Here is a 19,714-nt window from a genome sequence, read left to right as displayed (position 1 = left end):
CAAGACCCCAGGAAAATTCCTCCCTCCCCAACCGAGCCTCAGTTTCCCCCTCTGTGAAAGGAAGTGGCCGTATGAGCTGACCTCTGAGGTCCCCCCACCTTAGAAGTCATTGAGTCACATGCACTTGCACACATGCACATACACACATTCGTGCGTGTGTTAACAGCTAGGACTCTGGAAACAGAGAGACATGAGTCCAGATCTCAGCCTCACCCGCCCCAACTGTGTGACCTTGTACAAGCTACTTGACCTCTCTGAGCCTCAGGGTGCACATCTGTGAAATGGGGATGACCATGTGAGAGAGTGGTCTGGGGCTTCAGAGGGATCCTGTGGGTTAATACCCAGCACAAGGATTTTAGAAACGCGGCACAAAGGTCAGCTATCAGACGCCACCCCGCCCCACCCTGTCTTGTACTCGGCGGCGCTCTGCCACGGGTTAATCTGAGACAGGAGCAGAAACACAAATTTTCCATTCAAAACCCACAGACCATTTTTGTTCAGTAATAGATTTAAACAAGGTTTTCTCTCACAGCAATCTTCCCTAATCTCCGATTGTTCCCTTTTTAGAGATGCAGTGTCCTTCTGCGTCACTTGGAGAATACAAATTAGACACGGTCTGAAACCTCCCTGTGTCCCGCAGAGTCGCGCCATCGGGGGCGTTTTCTCTCTTCCTTCAGCTCTCTTCCTGGAGCTGCCTCATCCTGTCGTGTGTGTGTGTGACCCTCCCCGGCACATCCTCGCAGATGGAAGGTGGATGTTTGTCGGAGATTAGGGGTGAAGTGGGGCCCGTAGCAGCTTCCCCAAGCCCCAGTTCTAATCCTTCACACTCAAGGAAGAAATACTAAGAATGAAGAGGGCTGTCGTGTATTAATATTGCTCCTCCTGTGGGGTCCCGTGCCGTCCAACGCCACCGTGAGGAAGGGAAGTCTGTTATGCTCATTTTACAGATGAGGAAGCTGAGGCTCAGAGAGGTTAGGCACTTGGACCAATGTCACACAGCTTTTCTCCAGTCCCTGATTCTCCAAGCTTGGGGGGAAGAGCTGGATCAGACACCCATTTCTCATTCTACTTATGTTTATTGGGCACTTAGTAGGTACGAGACTCTGTACCTATAGGATACGAATGACAGGTAAACCCAGGAATAAGCAAAGTGACTTCAGATTGTGGCCACTGCTATGCAAGGGAGTGTAACTGTTTGGAGAGAGAGGTGCCAAATATGGTTCCTTACAAAGGTGGTCCGGGGTCCCTCTTAGAAGGTGACAGTTGAGCTGAGACCCGGATGGTGAGGAGGAGCCAGCTGTGCAGGGATCTGGGCAGAGAGGGTTCCAGCAAGGAGGAGCAGGTGGGAATGAAGACAGGAGTGCAGGAAGCTAGGCTGGGGAGCCAGGAGGGGCCAGTTCACATGGGGCTCTGAGGCCAGTGTAGGAGTTTGATCTTATTCTCAGTGCACCTGGAGGATGTCGGCGCCACAAGGGGGATGTGAGTCCACCACTTGGCACTTTGAGGACCCCTCCGACAGCCTTGTGGAGACTGGCGTGTTGGGACCAAGAGCAGGAGCAGGGGAGCCATTCCTGAAGCATGAGGCTGGCTCCCTTCTGCAGCTTGGGAGGCACGGAGAAAAGAGGGGCAGTGGTGAGAGGTGAGGCAGGACTGGAGGGAGGCAGTTGAGAATCGGGTTTTACCAGTCGCCACCTCCTGGATTTGAGTCCCAGCTCCACCGCTTACTAGCTGGGTGACCCTGTGCAGGTGGCCTAACCTCTCTGAGCCTCAGCTTATCTTTCTATGAAATAGGAGTAAAACAGCATTTACCTGATAGGGTTTCTATTACCAGTTTTATTGAGGTATAATTGGCATTCAATAAACTGCACGTTTAAAATGTACAATTTCATAAGTTTTGAAATATATATACACCCATGAAAACATCCCCACAATCCAGGTAATCAACACACCCATCCCCTAAAAAGTTTTCATGCCCTTTTGTAAAAAATTCCTTCCTCCCATCCCTTCCCACTCCCCCCAGCCTCCCCAGACTACCGCAATCACTGTTAGTTTGCGTTTTCTAGAACTTTCTAGAAACAGAATCCTGTACTATGTCCTCTATTTTTTTGATCTGGCTTCTTTCAGTCAGTGTAACGCTTTTTGAGATCCATCCATGTTGTAGTGAGTATCAACAGCTGGCTCATTTTCCTTGCTGAGCCGTATTCCATCAGATGAAGGTGCCACAGTCTGTTCGCCCATTCACCTGTTGACGGACCTTTGGGCTGTTTCTAGTTTGGGGCTCTTTTGAAGAGAGCTGCTAGGGACATGTGTACATGTCTTTATATGGACATAGGTTTTCATTTGTCTTAGGTAAACACCAATGAGTGGAATTGCTCGATCATATGGTACATGTAGGTTTGCCATTTTCAGGAACTTTCTGTTTTCCAAAGTAGTGGTACCATTCTGCCCCCACCACTCACGCATGAGAGCGCCAGGTCCTTCCCATCCTCGCCAACACTTGCAACTGCCTGTCTTTTAAATTTTAGCCATTCTCATTGGTGTGTCAGGGCATCTCACTGCGACTTTCCTTTGCATTTCCCTAATGACTAAGGATGTTGAGCACCTTTCCATGCCTATTTGCCATCCACATATCTTTTGGGCACTGCAGTGCCTGTTCAAACATTTTGCCCATTTTGGGCAAAATGCTTATTACTACTGAGTTTACAGAATTATTTACATATTTCTGGGTACAATTCTTTGTCAGATATGAGATTTTCCAGGAGTTTCTCCCTGTCTGTGGCTTGTCTCTTCATTTTCTTAATAGTGTCTTTCAGAGTTTTAATGAGGTTCAGTTTATGCATTTTTCCTTTTATGTGTATTTTTCCCCCATAGGACGTTAAGATAATTCAGTGCCTGGCACCTGAGTGAGCACTTCATGAACGATAGATACCATTGTGATTACTGTGAAGGAGAAAATGCAGCACAATGAATGAGGTCTGGAGTCTCAGAGCCTCTGCACCCTCGCTGTGCAGCCCAGCTAAGCTCCCCTCCCCTCTCTGGGCCTCAGTTTCATCACGTGTGTAATGGGGGGATTGCATGGCTGAGCAATACTTGAGGGCCCTTTCTCTTGGGCAGGTTAGAGTGTGAATATTCTCTCAAGGTTGACAAATGAACGTTGAGGGAAAGGCTTGGCATCAGAGCTAAGAATAGGGAGGCTCTTTTCCAAGGATCAGAAGCCCAGCCTCCCTTTTGAACTAAGCATCCTACAAGAGGTTTCAGATCCTCTGCGGGCGCTTGGAAGATGCTGGAGAGAAAGAGCACAGGAGTGTCTCTCACCCCAAAGGCCTGAGTGCCTCCCAGAAATGCTCGGAAACTCAGATTCTACAGATGGGGAAACTGAGGCCTGGAGAGATGTGGTTAAGAAGTGGCAGAGCCAGAATTTGAACTCAGGGCTGCGTGATCCCAAAACGCATACTCTCTCGGCTCCAACCAGACTGGCCCCTGGAGGAGAGAGATGATGGGGCAGGCGGAGAAAGGGGAATGTCGGCCACGGAAATGTTCCGTCTCAAAGTCGCAGTCCATTCCCTCCCCAGCAGCTGCGAGTAAAAAATAGAGCGGGTCGGAATTAGCAGACCTCTTTTTTTTCTCCTTTTTAATTTATAGCTCATTAGTCGGCGTGCTCATCGAGAGAACGTCTTGCTCTCTGGCTTGGCAGCAAAGTCAGTGACAAAATACTGACAGCCCAGATCAACCCTCCTCCTCCGTGTCAGGTCACGCCTGGGGCTGGGAGCTCCTCTGCATCCTTGGGGATCTCAGCCGTCGTGGTCCTTCCACAGGCGTCCCCCAGGTTCCAGAAGGTGGGGAAACCCCACTACTGTCTGGATGGCCACAACAGTCCTGTTTCTGATATTCGTTTCCCCAAATGTAGTAAATCACTCACTATTCTCCAGGCACCAGAGAAATAAAGGCAATTGAGACAGAACCCCTGTCCCCAGACTGGAGGGGAGACAGTCACATATACAAATAATTATAGGACGGTGCCATGGAAACCGCAGCAGCAGAGAGAAGGGACAGACTAAGCCTGGGTTGGCACATCAGAGAAAGCTACCTGGAGGAGGTGATACTTAAGCTGGGTCTTGTAGGATGAGTAGGAGTTCAACAGAGTAGAAATACCTGCAGTGGCTGATCCTAGGGGGTGTCCAATAAATGTTCCTGTCTCATTCTATTTTCCAGTGGTTTCTCAGATGTTCCTCTTGTGTGCCTTGCTGGATTGTAAACTTACAAAGGGCAGGAATTATGCCCTTGTTTTCTCTTCCATTTCCAAGAGCAGTGGACACAGAACGTGACACATGGAGTGGAGTGTCTCAACTTGGGCACTATTGGCATTTTGAGTTGGATAATTCTTTGTTTGGGGCAAGAGGGTGGGGGTTGGGGCATGTCCTGTGCACGGTGGGATATTTGACGGCATTCCTGGCCCCTCTACCTCTAGAAGCTGGTAGCACCTGTCCCTCTCCACCCCACAAGTCGTAACAAACAGAAAAGTCTCCGTGCTGCCAAATGTCCCCTGGGGCAAAATCACACTTGGTTGAGAACGACTGTCATAGCCTCTCCATGTACGCACTCATTTATTCATTTAATTTTTCATTCATGCATTCAACAAACATTGACTGAATAGTTACCAGAACACAAGGACAAGAAAGACACAGCCACAGCCACTGCCCTCAGGGAGTCGCCAGGCCAGAGAGGAAAAGGGACAAACCCATGAGCTAAGGTGGAGGAGCACCGAGGCTGTGGGAGCGTGGTGGGGAGGGAGCAGCGGACAGACGGGTGCATTCCAGGAAGGCTCCCTGGAAGAGGTAACACCTATACTGAATATTAAAGATAAATAGAAACTAGCCAAGTGTAAGGGAGAGAAGACACTCCAAACCAACAAAATGGGTCAGGCACAGGCCCCGAGGATGAGCAAGCCTGGCCCTTTCAGGGGAGTCCCTGCTTGGAGTTCTGCATACCTGAAGCATCCGTCTCCAGGGCGGCCAGAGGAGTGAAATAAAAAGCCTCTGTGTTATTGAGAAGAGTCTGTGCTTTATCCTGAGGGCAAGAGGGAGCCACTGGAAGATTTGAAGCAGAGAAAGAAGAGGCAGAATCAGATTAAGTAAGAGGAAAAACTCTCTGAGCACAACGTAGCAGAAAGCCCCGTAAAACCACATGAGTCGCAGGCCTGGGCGATGCTCTCCTGGCTTCAGAGGTCCTCCCGGCCCTGGCCCTCCCTTGGCCCTGCCCTCCTGCCCATCCAGCAGTTTCTCAGGGCAGACAATCCCTCCAGGTTGACGTGGGAGAGCGTTTCATCTACGCCGGCCATTTATCCTGTCACTGAGCCCTGATTATGTTTGGGGTTTGAAGACGGACTTGGGGGCAGCACTTGGCTCCTATCTGGAGAGTCACAGCCGCCAGTCCCTTGGGTCTCCTGGAGCCGAGCAGAGAGGTGGCAACCCTCTAGTGGCTGGAGCACTTCCGTGTTACTGAAACTTCCACCCCAGAGGGGCCCAGGCACTTCCGGTGGCTCTCCAAAACGGATGACGTGTTCTTTTTTATATCATTTATTTTAGTATTTGGTTGATCTGTCCACAAAGGGAAATTTATTAAAAATTGGGGATGGGAGGGGCTGGCCCTGTGGCCGAGTGGTTAAGTTCGTGCGCTCCGCTGCAGGCGGCCCAGTGTTTCATTGGTTCGAATCCTGGGCGCGGACATGGCACTGCTCATCAAACCACGCTGAGGCAGCGTCCCACATGCCACAACTAGAGGGACCCACAACGAAGAATATACAACTATGAACTGGAGGGCTTTGGGGAGAAAAAGGAAAAAAATAAAATATTTTTAAAAAAAAATTGGGGATGGGAGGCGGTCAAACCTTTCGAGGCTGCGGACTTGATTAATTCCGCTTACGACACTTACGTCAAAAGAGCCCTTCCTAACAGTAGTTATAAACTAGACCTCCAGTCCCCAGTCCGGGGTCCGCAGACCCTAATCGTCCTTGAAAGGAGGGATGGGGGAGGGTCTGAGGGATACTGTAAGGATTTCAAAAGCCCTAATGGGGATTCTGTGCTTAGCAAAGCTAAGGCTGAATCTGCCAGCTGAAAGGTCAGGTTTTTCTAGCTTAATTTGTCAATACTGCCTGCGGGATGACATCCTAACTCTGGCCTCTGAGGCCCAGCTTGGCACGGCCACTGCCAGCCCCTCAGGCCTCGCAGTCGTCACTTCCCTTCCATATTCCCACTTCTTTCCCCTCTGAGCACCCAGAAGCCCACACACAGTACACCAGACCCCCGTGCACACCAGCCTCTCTCACATCCGCTACCACCAGGGACCTTCCTGCTCCCCCTTCATCTTCTGCCTCCCCCAGCACTCAGCTGGCCGTCCCTCCTTCCAGAAGCTGCCACTGACCGTCCGGGCAACCCCTGGCCTGTGCTCCCGGGGCCCTCCAGGTAGTGGGATCTTGAGCTACACAGACCTGAGCTCAAATCCCAGCTTAGCCACTTACTTAAGGCATGGCTTCACGTCCCTGAGCCTCAGCTCCCTGACGTGTCAAATGGGGGTAACCAAGTTCCTACCTCACAGGATGATCATGAGGACCACATGGAATTCTCATTGCAAAAGCTCTTAGCCCCAACTCGCCTCAGAGAGAGTCCAGCTAAGGTTAGCAGTGCTTCGTTGACGTGTCTGCTTCCCGCAGCATCTCCAAGGGGGCAGGGACCCCGGGTCTTGAACCCCTTATCCTCAGACTGTGGGGCAACACCTCCCAAACGGAGACTCTCCATACGTTTCCATGAAGGACTGGGAGCCAGAGCCCCCACCAACTAGGTGAACCCTGGCAGGTTATTTCCCCTCTCTGTGCCTCGGTTTCCTCATCTGCAAAATGGGTATCCCAATAGGACATACCTTGTAGAGTTTCTTGGAGGATGAAACGGGTTAATAAAGTACTTGGAACAAAGTAAATACTACTTAAGTGTTACTTTCCTCATTCGATTAATAAAACCAGGAACTGAATCATTTATTATTTCGCCAAAGCAGTGTGGAAGATAAAACGCATTTCATGGTGGACAGTGGAGGGGGGGGGCTATAAATGATGAAACGGTTGTGTCTGCAGAGGCGGCCCCGTGTGCCCCCCATCCAACCCCACCAGCTCCCAGGCCTCCAAGCGGGCGACGGTGGGGAATAACGATTTGGAAGGTTTTCTTTAATCAGCAGAGTACAGGCTCGCTATTTCACACGCCAGCTGTTTAAGTGTGTACCTAGTCACAGCTGACTGCCTTGCATGATTGGTTGAAGGGCCAGGTTCCCGTTTGTCCCCAATCAATCTGGAAACTGAAAAGCAGCCAGAATATTCATTTTCCCCCATCAGGCCTGCAGCCTGGGATCATTCATGACAGAGGAGCTGCTGGACCCAAGGGCTGGGAGGAGGCGGAAGGGCTGGGTCCTCCTGATACCCCAGGGCGGTAGATGCACAGAGGCTGACCCTGTCTCCCTTATCAATTCAGGGGTGCAGGGCTCTGATCAGAGGAGCAGGATGGCTCAGGCGGCTTTGGAGAGACTCTGGGCCCCGTGCTGCTGATGTCAAGGTTGCATCCTTGACACACTTAAACCAAAGTGACGTCCAGACACGTAGGTTGGAATTCCGTGACCACCTGCCGTGAGCTGCCGTGGGGCCAAGCGCTTGCAAGAAGACACACAGAAGGGAGTGTAAGCGCTAAAAATACGAGTTCCATCTGGAAGAAGCGAAAAGTTGGGGAACCGTGTTTATGAAGATGGCCCCGTGACAAGATGGCATTCACTCAACCAGTCCTGCGTTTACTTCGAAACTGTGGATTGGCACCTACGACAAGCCAGGCTCGGTTCTGATGACTCGCAGATGCCAGAGACTTGTAAAAGGCAGGCCCTGCTCCCGGGAGGCAGCCGCGTTAGAGGCGAGCTCAAGGCAGTACATAAACAACAACGGCGATAATAGCAAAAATAGTAATACTGGCTGTTTATGGAGCACTGACAATGAGCCAGGCTTCCCAGAAATTATTTCATTCTCCCAGTCGCTCAATGAGATGGGTTCTATTTTTACCCTCCGTTTGCAGAAGGCGAGCCTGAAGCTCTGCGAGGGGCTAGTCGCTGCTTGACTGAGACTCCGACTCATGCTGTAGGAAGGAATCAAGAGGCAGACCAGCCCCTGTTGCTAACCACTAGACTACCCTGCCTCTCAAAATAACTAGAACACGGTGTTTGAACTGCTGGGTAGGAACTACAGAGAGTCCAGTGGGACTTCTAGCAATGAAAGTGCCCACCCAGCTCAGAGGGGGACGAGCCCTTGGCTGTGACTTTAGGCTCCCCCCCCCATCCCCAGCACGTCTTGCTCAGCATCTTGAACATAGTAGGAGCTCAACAAGCATTTGTTGGTTAACCAAGAAGTTCGTTCTAAGCCTTTCTGAGCGCTGCCGGGCAGGCTTCTTTCTGTGATGTGGTTCACAGAGCATCATTTCATCCATCAAGTGCCTGAAGAGGGTTTGTGGTAACCCTCATCTTGTAGAGGAGGAAACTGAGGCTAGCAAGAAGTGGGCTGCAGACTTGAACCCAAGCCCCAAGGACTGAAGGCCAAGTTCTTTCCCTCAGCCTTAGAGCAGCCCCGGGGACTGACTCCAGATGAGACCCAGACCCCAGACCCCAACGTGCTGCCTCTTCCTCAGACCCAAGGGGCCATTTATCCCACGCGGGTGCCTTATCAACATGGAACCGCCATGGTGTTCCTACTCCCCGAGCCACAGGGTCATAAAACCTTCTCTCTTGTCACCTTCCACGCTGGAAAAGTGTATCCTAAGCCAGCTGGCGTGACCTTGGGCTGCTGCATGCCGACCCAAGTAAGAAACCATTCATTTCAATGCCATGCTCCTCTCTCCCCAACCTCCGACAGCCCCCCGCCCCCAACTACAGCTCACCCTCTGCTTAACTCAGGGAGGGAGGTCGGGTTCCCTCGACCAGCCTGGGGCTGCGGCCACTGGAGCTGCAAATGTGATTAAATCGTGGGATGCATTCTACTCCTTCTATTGTTCACTGCTGTCTCATGGGCGCTCTTTCTCCCCTCCCCATCGCAGGAGAGGATCTCCTTGTGTACCTTCCTCTGCACCTTGCCTACGGGCGGGGCCCTCAGTAGACGCACAAGAAATGCATCTAGTTGGGCCCTACGACTTGGCTCGTGCTCTTCGCTCTGTCTCGTGTGCCCTCTCCCCTTCTCTCGTGTTCGACTCCTCTCTGCAAAGCCTCCAGCCAAACAACCCCTCCTCTTTGATGGAGGGGAAGTCTCATTCATCAGGTGCATCCTGGTGGCACCTGGAGGACCGGGCTGGCCCTGAAAAGGGGACTTGGACCTGGGGCCGAGGCGACATGGAGTCAGCTGCCTCTCGTCAGCTGTGTGAAGGAGGGTGAGTCTCCTCGCCTCTCTGAGCTCCGTCAAATGCAAATGATAACAGTTCCCGCCTTACTCGGTTGTTAAGAGGACTGAGAAGGTCAGTCACTTAAAAGCATCTGGTCCTGTGCCTGGCAGACAGCAGACACTTAATTCAACGTGAAAACGCTTTGCTTGGAGCAATTTAAATAACAACATACCTGCTGCCCTTTTTTGAGCTACTGCTGTGTCCGGGGCACTAGGCTGGCTGTTCCACACGCATCATTCATCCAACATTCACGGAGCACTTACTACGTGACAGGCACTGTTCTGGGCACCTGGAATTCACCAGTGAAAGAAAATGATGGACCATAAGTCCCTCCCCTCATGGAACCAGCAGGTGGTCAGGGAAGGCCTCATGCACGTGGCGGTGTTTGCCATCCAGGCCCACCAGTTCCCCAGCATAAAGGACCTTTCCAGCTGCAGACAGGGGAGGGCAACCTGGGGCAGGTGTCCCAGTGCCCCTGTGAGGGGAGCATCCAGCCTGTTGGTTCATTCATTTCATCCCCATGAGATGTGTTGGATATTGTTATCCTCATTCAAGAGGTGATGAGGCTGACACTCAGACAGGCTGAGGTCACGTGCGAGGACCACAGAGCTAGCAGAGGATGTCCCTGGCTCATTGCAAGTCCAGGCAAAATAGAAGGATCCAGAGGTTGGTGCCCCGTATGATAAAGGGAGGGGGACTCTCGCCCCCTCCATTGCTGCCTCGGCAGAGCCTCCTCTCAGCTCTGCCTCCAGGCACCCAGCACGCATGCACGCAGCTTTTCCTTATGCCCTCCAAGGGGCCCGGTGCTGGATGGAAGAGAAAGAAAGGGAAGCGTCACCTTCTTGTTCTGAGCTTGACTCTCCGTCTTGGAGAGCCAGCTTCCGAACATCTGCTCACTGAGCCCCGGCATATTAAACAGCAGCCGAAACGCATTGTTTCCTCCTTCAATACGTAGCAATTACATGGCGTGTTTTGCTCATTAGCGAGAAATTGACACAGAGGCAATCCTGCTTTTTAAATTACCGCTAATATCCCTGCACCTGTTTGCGAAGAAGGCGGGAGGGAAAAAAAAAAAGACAAAAGGTTAGTAATAACCATCTCATGATCTTTTAAAAACAAACATTTCCAGAACTCCCTATCAAAATAGCTTTTGGAGCTTGCGGGCTCCCGTCTCATTTTAAGAGGAGCCCTCCCCCTCCCCCCCGCTTCACGCCAGGCTGACATGACTCTCCGACGACGTCACAGGCTAGAATGCCACACGTGTCTGGGCACCAGGGAGGCCCCGGGGACAAGCTCGCAACCTCGAGGTTATTAAAAGTAAGATGCCCTGATTCACCGTGTGTTGAGGGACACACTGCACTCTGATGGCACCCATCTTACCCAAGAGGCTCGTGGGAAAGTGGCTTCTTTGGGGGGCAACAAGAGATGAAGATGCCCTCGCAGGTGTCCCCAGGGCTCAGAGAGAGTAAGTCGCTTCCCCAAATCACACAGCACTCCCTGAAGGTGGCATTCAGCTCCCGGTGGCTGCTGGCGATCCTCGGCATTCCTGGCTTGTAGATGCATCACCCCCGTCTCTGCCTCTGTCGTCACGTGATGTTCTTCCCTCTGTGTCTGTGTCCAAATGTCTCTTGCCTACAAGGGCACCAGTCACTGAATTAGGGCCCACCCTGATCCAGTGCGACCTCGTCTTAACTTGATTCCATCTGCAAGGACCCCATTTCCAAGCAAGGTGACGTTCACAGGTACCAGCAGTTAGGGTTTAAACATATCTTTTTGGGGGAGACAATCTGACCCACGGCAAGGAGCTAGAAGGTAAACAAATATACACAGAATATGTCAGAGAGTGGTGGGTGCCATGAAGACAATTAAGCAGGTAAGGAGGACTTCAAGTGATGGGTGGTTAGAGAAGTCCTCTGTGAAGAGGTGACATTGAGCAGAGAGAACTGAATGAATGAGGGCACGAGTCATGCAGATATCTGTGGGAACAGCATTCAGACTGCGAGAACAGCAAGTGCAAAAGCCCTGAGGCAGACCATGCTCAGGATATACAAGGGACAGCAAGGAGGCCAGGATGCTGAGCCCAATGAGCGAGGGGAGGAAGGAGATGAGATTGGCCAGACAGGGGCAACCCAGCGTCTTAGAGACCAAGGGCTTCAGCAGTTACTCAAATGAGAAGGAAGCCATCAGAGGGTTTTTGAGCCATGGAGTGACCTAATTAAGGCTTAGATTTTATAAGCATCACTCTGGCTGATGCATGGAGAACAGATTGTAAAGGGGCCAAGGACAGAAGCAGGGCCACTAAAAGCAGAGAAGGACTGAGTCCCAAAGTTCATCGAAGGACTTGGTCTGGTGACTCCGTTTAACCCATTAAACCCCCCAGAGAAGGAAAATCAGCAGGGTGGCCCATCGCCCAGGTTGCGTGTGTGTGTGTGTGTGTGTGTGTGTGTGTGTACCGTGCCTTAGGGTGAGCCGAGCAGAATGACGGAGAATCACAATGGCCTTCGATGCGAAAAAACTCCATTCCTGAGCACTTTGTGGTGTTAATTTCTAGCCACCAGGAGCAGGAGGATAAAGAGGGCGGGCTCCCTAAACTCAAAGGGCTTACAGAGGAGGGGGAAAGGTGCTCTGTGCAAACACAGCTCACCCCGGTGAGCCACAGAAGAGACGCATTCATTCTAAATGGGGCATCTGGGAAGTCTTCCTGGAGGAGGAGGCAGCTGAGCTGAGCCTTCTGAAGATGGGTAGGATGTGGGGAGAAAGAGGTGTGGCGTGCACCTGCCTGGTCTTAGAGGAGGAACCTTGAGGAAGGATGTTGAACTTCAATTTGTCTCATGGGGGACTGAAGCGGAGGGCATGCTGAGGGCAGGAGAAGCTGGTGCTTTTCATTCTTCTCTCTTTTTTGCCTTCCTGAGTGCCTACTGTGTGCCAGGGGCTGTGCTAGGCACCAGGGAAGCCACAGCGAACAAGGCAGTCCTGGTCCCTCTTGGATCCCACGGACTGGTGGGATTTCAGTGCTCATGTGCAGCGATATTACGGAGAAGGAGGGAAAACTTAAATACGGCAGCGAAGAGTCTGTGCTTGCTCCTTGGGCACTGGGGAGCCGTGCAGGATTTAAGCAGGGGAACGACATGATCTGAATGGGACCAGAGCTCCTCACTGGGGCAGCACGTATAAGATGGGTTTGAAGGGGGCCAGAGGCAGGGAGGTGAGCGTGCCTCAGAAGAAAGACCTGCAGTTGCCACCCGCCTTTGTCCGGGCTGCTGGTCGACCCTGCCCCCGTGCAGCCGGAGGTGGGGATGGAGCATCAGGGAGGGAGGACGGGCTGAGGTCTGGGAAGGGATGCAGGGTTTCCATGGCAACCTTTGCTTGCCCGTAGCCAGGGTAGCTCTGAAAATTCCCCAGGCACCATTCTCGTGGACCTTGAAGCCGGCGCAGCACCGGGAGCTGAAAGACTGGCTTTAGAAAGACCGGGATGTGGTAGATTTGGGAGGGGAGAGGCAGAGAGAGTAGAGGCAAAGCCGTTTTCCTGGAAATGGGCTGTAGGCTCCCAGGCAGCCCTTGAGACGCCCCTGTACCTGCCCTGCAGGCTCCTCCTCCGTCCTCCGGGCAGGGGCGCTCCCAAGCCAGCCCTTCCTGTCCGGCTGCATCCTACATCATGGGGTCTCAGGCCATCTTGAAAATGGGCTGACGGTGCCTCCTCTCAGGGTTCTTGGGGTACTTGCCATACGGTTCACCAAGCTCCCTCCACAATGCCCGGCCCAGAGGAGGAGGTCAAAATGCCAGTGGGTATTGTTTTCTTTGGCATTGTTATTGCAGAATGCTGACCTGGGGGTCAGGACACCAAGGCCCCCTCTCAGACTGGCCACGGCCTGGCACGTGACCTTGAGAGAGTCACTTCCCTTCTCGATCTCCCCGTCCTTATGCGCCATATGGGGATGCTGGCCCCTTTCCCGTGCACCACAAGCTCCTTAGCCTGATTATTATTACTGTTGCTGCTGCTGCTAATATCATTGTTATTGATGTTATTGCTATTATTATAACCCCTATACCATTGATTCTCACTATAGGGCAAAGATAATGATTTCTGCAAATATTCCACTTGGTTGGAGTGGAGAATAAGAAACTATTACACCAGAGCAGACAATGCAATACCCTTTTATCTTCCCTTTTTGAGACTTAGTTATACGAAAAGAATTAATGGAAATTGAATACTATATTAAACATACATCAAGATAGGCTTGCTAGAGTGTTGAGACGACTTCGGCAAGTTAATCCTTCAATGTTCATTTGAATTAGTCTTAATAATTGACCAAAATCTCCTATCTCTGCGTTCCCACACCAGGTTTGGATTGTCTGTCCATTTCTGGCCCTATGACCCTAAATTAATTGAGAATTCTGAGCTTGGAATCTTATAAGACGCAGCCCCACCTCCTCCTGTAGAAATGCACGTTCAGGACAAGTCTTAGCTCATCGCTGGAGTTCTGACCCTCACGAGCCTGGGTTTGGCACGTAGTTGATACTCACATTTGCTGGAAGAAAGAAAAGGAGAGAGGAAGGAGGTGTGGGGTGTGTTATCTGCTGAGCCCAACACCCTCCAGCCGTTAATCTAGACAAGAAAAAAGTCGAAGCAGGCTCTCTCATTTCTCTCCCAGTGGAAAAGCCCACTTTCTTCCCACTGGCCCCAGTTTTTCTCTCTTCCCTTTTCCTCACCAACGCCCAAAGGCAGAAAAACCAAATATATCTAAGATGTGACAGCATCAGACAAAGTTTCAAACCTGTTAGTGGTCCTCTCACAACAGACTCAATTAATCTTGACATTTCTCCTGGGCCGTTGTCATTAATTGAGTTAAATGAGATACTATTGGTTGCGTACTTAGCACGGCGCCGGGAAACGCTTATTGCCCAGAATTGAATCCAGATTGGGTAGCAACTGTTAGTGTTATGTCGCTGCTCTTAATTAGGGTTATTAATAACCCCCTTCCTGAGCTGGGTGGTTTGGAACCTCCAGCCCGTTTTCCAATGCATTTCCTCTTGACAGCAGCTGGGTCTCAATTTCCCATCAGATGAATGGGGGGACAACGCAAACCATGTGCAGTTGTGGGGAGGCCGTCCGCACGGCGCCGTGCATGAGTGTGCTTTCCAGACTCTGGAGGGCTGCACGCATGGAGAGGGTGCTGTTTTGTGTTTTGTGGGCGGAGTGGTAGAGATGTCTCTGTCGTATCTGTAGGGAGACCCCAGATTCATCCCACAGTGTGGAACGACCGCCTGGCTGTGCTCTTTTTGCCTGGACCAGACATGCACAAGGTCCAAGGAAATGAGGGGCATTTGTAGGGTGGAGAGGTCCCAATTCTGCTCTTAGCGGGATAGCTAAAAGCACAGACTTGGGCTTCCCAGAGTCTGGGTCCAAGTCTGAGCTCCGCCACTGCCTCAAACAAGCCACTCCTCCTCTCTCCTGGGTTAATAATGCCACCCCCCAAATTCGTGTCGGAATGTGGCCTCCTTTGGAAACAGGGTCTTTGCAGATGCTATTGGTTAAAATGAGGCCGTACCAGAGCAGGGCAGGCCCTGGAGACTGGTGTCCTCGGAAGGAGGCCACGTGAAGATACAGGAAGAAGGCCCCATGGTGATGGAGGCAGAGATCGGAGCGACGCAGCTACAAGCCCAGGAACGCCAAGGACTGCTGGGGCCACCAGAACCTGGAGGAGGCAGGAAGGAGTCTCTCCCGGAGCCTTCGGAGGGCGCACGGCCCTGCAGACACCTTGACTGTGGACTCCTGGCCTTCAGAACTGCGAGAGAATAAATTTGTGCTATTTTAAACCCTAATTTGTTATGCCAGCAACAGGAAACGAATGTACCCCCTCCGGGCCTCAGTTGCCTATAAAATGTCCAAGAGAGGACACGTTTCACACAGGGCCAGGAGGATGCTGTGAGCTGATCCATGCAATGCTCTGAGAACAGCGCCGGGCACATAAAGGGTCTCCAGGTGATCCTGCCCTGACACCTGACTGATCAAGAAGGACAGAGCTCCGTCTGCGCCTCCATCGCAGAGTGCCAGCCCGCTATGCACTTGCAGGACTGCAGGCGAGGGCAAGATGATACTGCAATAGCTGGACGGAGGTCCTGACGGCCACCCAGCAAAGGGGCCTACCACACACCAGGTACTTTGTACACGTTGTCACACCGAATACTCAGAAAGCCCTGCGGCTCAATGCCATCATACTACCTCCCTAAGCCTCAGTGTCCTCATCTAGAAAGTGGGAATGGTGACATTCGCACCTTGTCAAGTCAGGATTAACTACAGAAACATAATGCCCTGCTCATAAATACATAATAAGTGGGAAATACTATTGATATTTAGATTGTTGTAATTACCTCTTTTTCACAATTGAGAATCTGAGGCACAGAGAGGTGGAAGAACTCGGCCAATGTTGCACAGCCATCAGGCACAGATCGAGGACCTGGAGGTGGGATTCTGACTCTGACCTCAAGCCTCTTAGTCCCTCTCTGGAGAAGGAACCGCCTCCGGCTTCTAGCAAGGGGCTGGGGTGAGGGGTGTGGTTTTCAGAGTTGAAAACTAAAAGTTCAGTTGTTGCATGAAACACCAACCCCGTTTTACTTGATGTTGGTGAGCAAGTGGAGAGGAATCTGGTTTCGAGGCCAAGCATCCCACGGGGCAGATCCTGCTGCAAATTTAGCACAAACAGCCCAGCGGCAGAAGCTGCTAGCGAGGCTGCCCTGTTAGCCGACCATGAACCCCGCTGACACCCATGCACATTTCTCATTCAGCCCTGCACCCCCAAGGGCCACCCCCGGGGCCTGCAAAGCCTGGAGGGGAGTCAGGCATCAGGGGTGCGTGTTTGGGGTTGGGAGTATGGAGGGATCCTTAGAGGCAGCTCCGCGTTCAAATCCATCTCTGCCTTTTCTAACAGTTAGACTTCGGGTCCACGCTCTTCGCCTTCCCGAGCCTCAGTTTCCTCCACTGTAAAATGGGGGCATGACTGCTGCTGGCTTATCTCACGCCTATGGGGTAGATCCTCACCAAGGGAGCAAAGTGCCCACATCTAGTTGGTGCCCCTGCAGAGGGGCTGTCATTTCGTGGACGGCTCAGTGGTGTTTGTGGAGTTGAAAGCCTTACCCTGAGGGCTTGGGAGACTCACAGCCCCTGGGCCAGGGGCGGGGCCTCTGTCTCCAAACGCAGGCTCACATCTCGCCTGTTGGAGCAAAGGGGCCAGGCTGTGCACAGCCACTCGTCCCCTGGCAGCAGCTGGAGATCTGCTGTCTGCCCCATTCATCCCCCGATGCCTTTAGAGTCTGGAGACGACCCACACTCCTCGACACCCAAGGGGCAGTGTAGCGCCAAGGGTGGTCTGCAGACCGGCGGCTGCCGCAGCCCCGGGGAACTGAGTAGAAATGCAGAACTCTGGGCCCCGTCCCAGACCGGCTGAGTCAGAACCTGCATTTTCACATGATCCCTGGATGACTCATGTCCACACTGAAGTTTCAGAAGCGCTAAGCTAGAGAGTAAGAAAAAGGAAAGGGCGGGGAGAAAAGAGCCTTGGAAAGGAGGTAATTGAGTTTTTTGGTGATTTATGTACTTATTTTTGTTTCGCATCTGAAGGTCACACTCTCCCTGAGACCCTTGTAAAACCTCTCGGCAAAACCATTCCTCACCCCAAATGTCTGACGGCCTGCAGACAACGTCCTGGGAATTAACAGAGCGATATTAACAATGATAGCAAACAGTCTTTGTGCCCTGGCTCTGGGCCAGACACTGTGCTAACCGTTTAGGGAGCATCCTCTCAGTTCATCCTCACACCTACCTGGAGGGGTGGGTCTTGTTAGTCTCCTCTGTTTTATAGATTTGGGATCCAAGGGGACACGGCTGGTCCAGATCACGTGGCAGGTAAATTACAAGCTGGGTGTTGAACCAGGTTGTTCTGATCCTAGGGTCCTCTTTGCCCACCAGCCTGCCCAGACTTATGTACCGGGAGGACATCTCCAGCATCATCCTTGGTCCAGCTTCTCCTCCTGTGTGAAACACCCCTGCTCACAACCTCTCACCTGCTTTGTCGTTATCACCACTGCTGTTGTGTTGTCTGTTTGTTTGCGTGCACTGTCTGCAGACCTCTCTTCAGGCTGTCCCTTCTACCTTCCACTTACGATGCACTTTCTCAACATCCTCATCTATTTGCATTAAAAATGGCACAAGAGGGGCCAGCTCCATGGCCAAGTGGGTACGTTCACGCGCTCAGTTTCAGCAGCCCAGGGTTTCACCAATTTGGATCCTGGGCACAGACATGGCACCGCTCATCAGGCCATGCTGAGGCGGCGTCCCACATGCCCCAACCAGAGGGAGCACAACTACAATATGCAACTAAGTACGGGGCGGGGGGGGGTGTGCTTTGGGGAGAAGAAGGAAAAAAAAAGAAAAAGAAGATTGACAACAGACATTAGCTCAGTTGCTAATCTTTGGGGAAAGAAATGGCACAAGAGGGGCCCAGCCCTGTGGGGTAGTGGTTAAGTTCAATGCACTCTGCTTTGGTGGCCCAGGTTTGTGGGTTCAGGTCCCAGGCACAGACCTATGCCATTTGTAGGTGTCCATGCTGTGGCGGCCACCCACATACAAAATAGAGGAAGACTGGCACAGATGTTAGCTCAGGTGGGTCTTCCTCAGGAAAAAAGTAAATGTCAGGGGGCCAGCTGGTGGCATACGAGTTAAGTTCACTCACGTGTGCTCCAGCCTGGGGTTCACCAGTTTGGATCCCGGGCGCAGACCTACGTACCACTTATCAAGCCATGCTGTGGCAGGTGTCCCACATATAAAGTAGAGGAAGATGGGCACAGATGTGAGCTCAGGGCCAGTCTTCCTCAGCAAAAAGAGGAGGATTGGCAGCAGATGTTAGCTCAGGGCCAGTCTTCCTCAAATAAAAAATGGCAAAAGGAAATATTTCCGAGCCCTTGACTTCCTTGTGTTTGAATCTGCAATGACTACCTTGTTGCTCCTACATAATAGGGGCCCAGAAAATGCTTGTTGAATTTAGTTTATTTATTTAGTTGAATTATCATTTAGTTCACCACCATTAGTTCATTATTATTTAATGGAACTATTTAGTTGAATTTAGTTTATTGCATACATTCTCAGTGAGGGCAATGTTGCCCCTAATGGGACAAAAATTGGTGCTTGGGTTCCTGTGGATATAAAGCAGAGCTCCGCAGACAGTACATAAAAAGGTAGATAGTCTATCTGCAGATTAAATTTTCATGGAAAAATTGTCTTAAAAGACTGCTGGCATGGGTGATAATGAACAATAAAAGATCTGATAAACATGGGTATATAATATAATTCATTCAACGTTATAGTTTTAAAAATCCAGACCACAAAACACAAACAGATAGATTGCATAATTTAAAAATTCACCAACATGAACCACTAGCGGAAAGTTCATGGGAAATGCTCGTCCTTCCTGGAGGTCAAGTAAATGCACCGGAAGGTGCTCTTGAGGCCCACAGCCCCCTGCCTAAATTTGCTTAACACATTTAAACCAATAACAGTGGGTTCTGGCAAGGTTATTGTAACACTGGTAAACTCGGATGTTTTGTAATTGAAAGATCCCTTAGGAAAGCAATAAGCAATTCCGTTCAGCTCGAGCTATAAAAATCTCCCTGCCCTTTGACCGAAGAATTTCATTCCAGGGAATTTGTGCTTGGAAGTGAATTCGAAGGTAGCAAAAGTTGTATGCGTAAAGAGGCTCATTAGCTGTAGCTAACAGTGAAGAAAAAAACAAGGAGGAAGAACGAGAGGGAGGGAGGGAGGGAGAAAAGAGCAAAGGAGAAGGGAGGGAGGGAGATATGTCCAAGAAAATTAACACATGTGAAGAAGCACCCAAGAGACTGCTGAGCGCGTGGTGAACACTCCAAAGACAGTGTCCTCCTCGTTAATCTCCCCTCCCAACGAGCAGTAAGGTAGGAAGAATTGAGCATCTGTCCTACGTGGAGGCCTTCGGGAAGGAGGGTCAGGGCCAGGGGTCATATTGCAGAAGGTCTGGAAGACAACCCAGCAAGCTAAGATAGTGGGCTGCTTCCAAATCAGGGGGACAGCCCACATGGACGCCTCTCTGTCAATGACTGGTGTCTTCAGGTGTGAATTTGAGAGCTGCTTATTCGTGTGCTCAGAATTCTATTACCTGGTCGTCCTAGCTCACCAGTGGTGGGCAAGCCAGTGCTTCCGATTTCTACACTGAACTTGCATTGGCTTGAGAGGCCCG

The 19,714-nt window shown here is 51.4% G+C and overlaps 1 protein-coding gene across 6 annotated transcripts in view; it reads left to right on the top strand.

Annotated features, from left to right (window-relative positions):
* Nucleotides 1-19,714, top strand: part of SEZ6L (seizure related 6 homolog like) — a 183,698-nt gene that overhangs the window by 59,084 nt on the left and 104,900 nt on the right. The window lies entirely within an intron of this gene.

This window comes from Equus caballus, chromosome 8 (genome assembly GCF_041296265.1).
Source record: "Equus caballus isolate H_3958 breed thoroughbred chromosome 8, TB-T2T, whole genome shotgun sequence".
NCBI classification, from domain to species: domain Eukaryota; kingdom Metazoa; phylum Chordata; class Mammalia; order Perissodactyla; family Equidae; genus Equus; species Equus caballus.
This window is presented reverse-complemented; position numbering and strand designations above follow the sequence as displayed.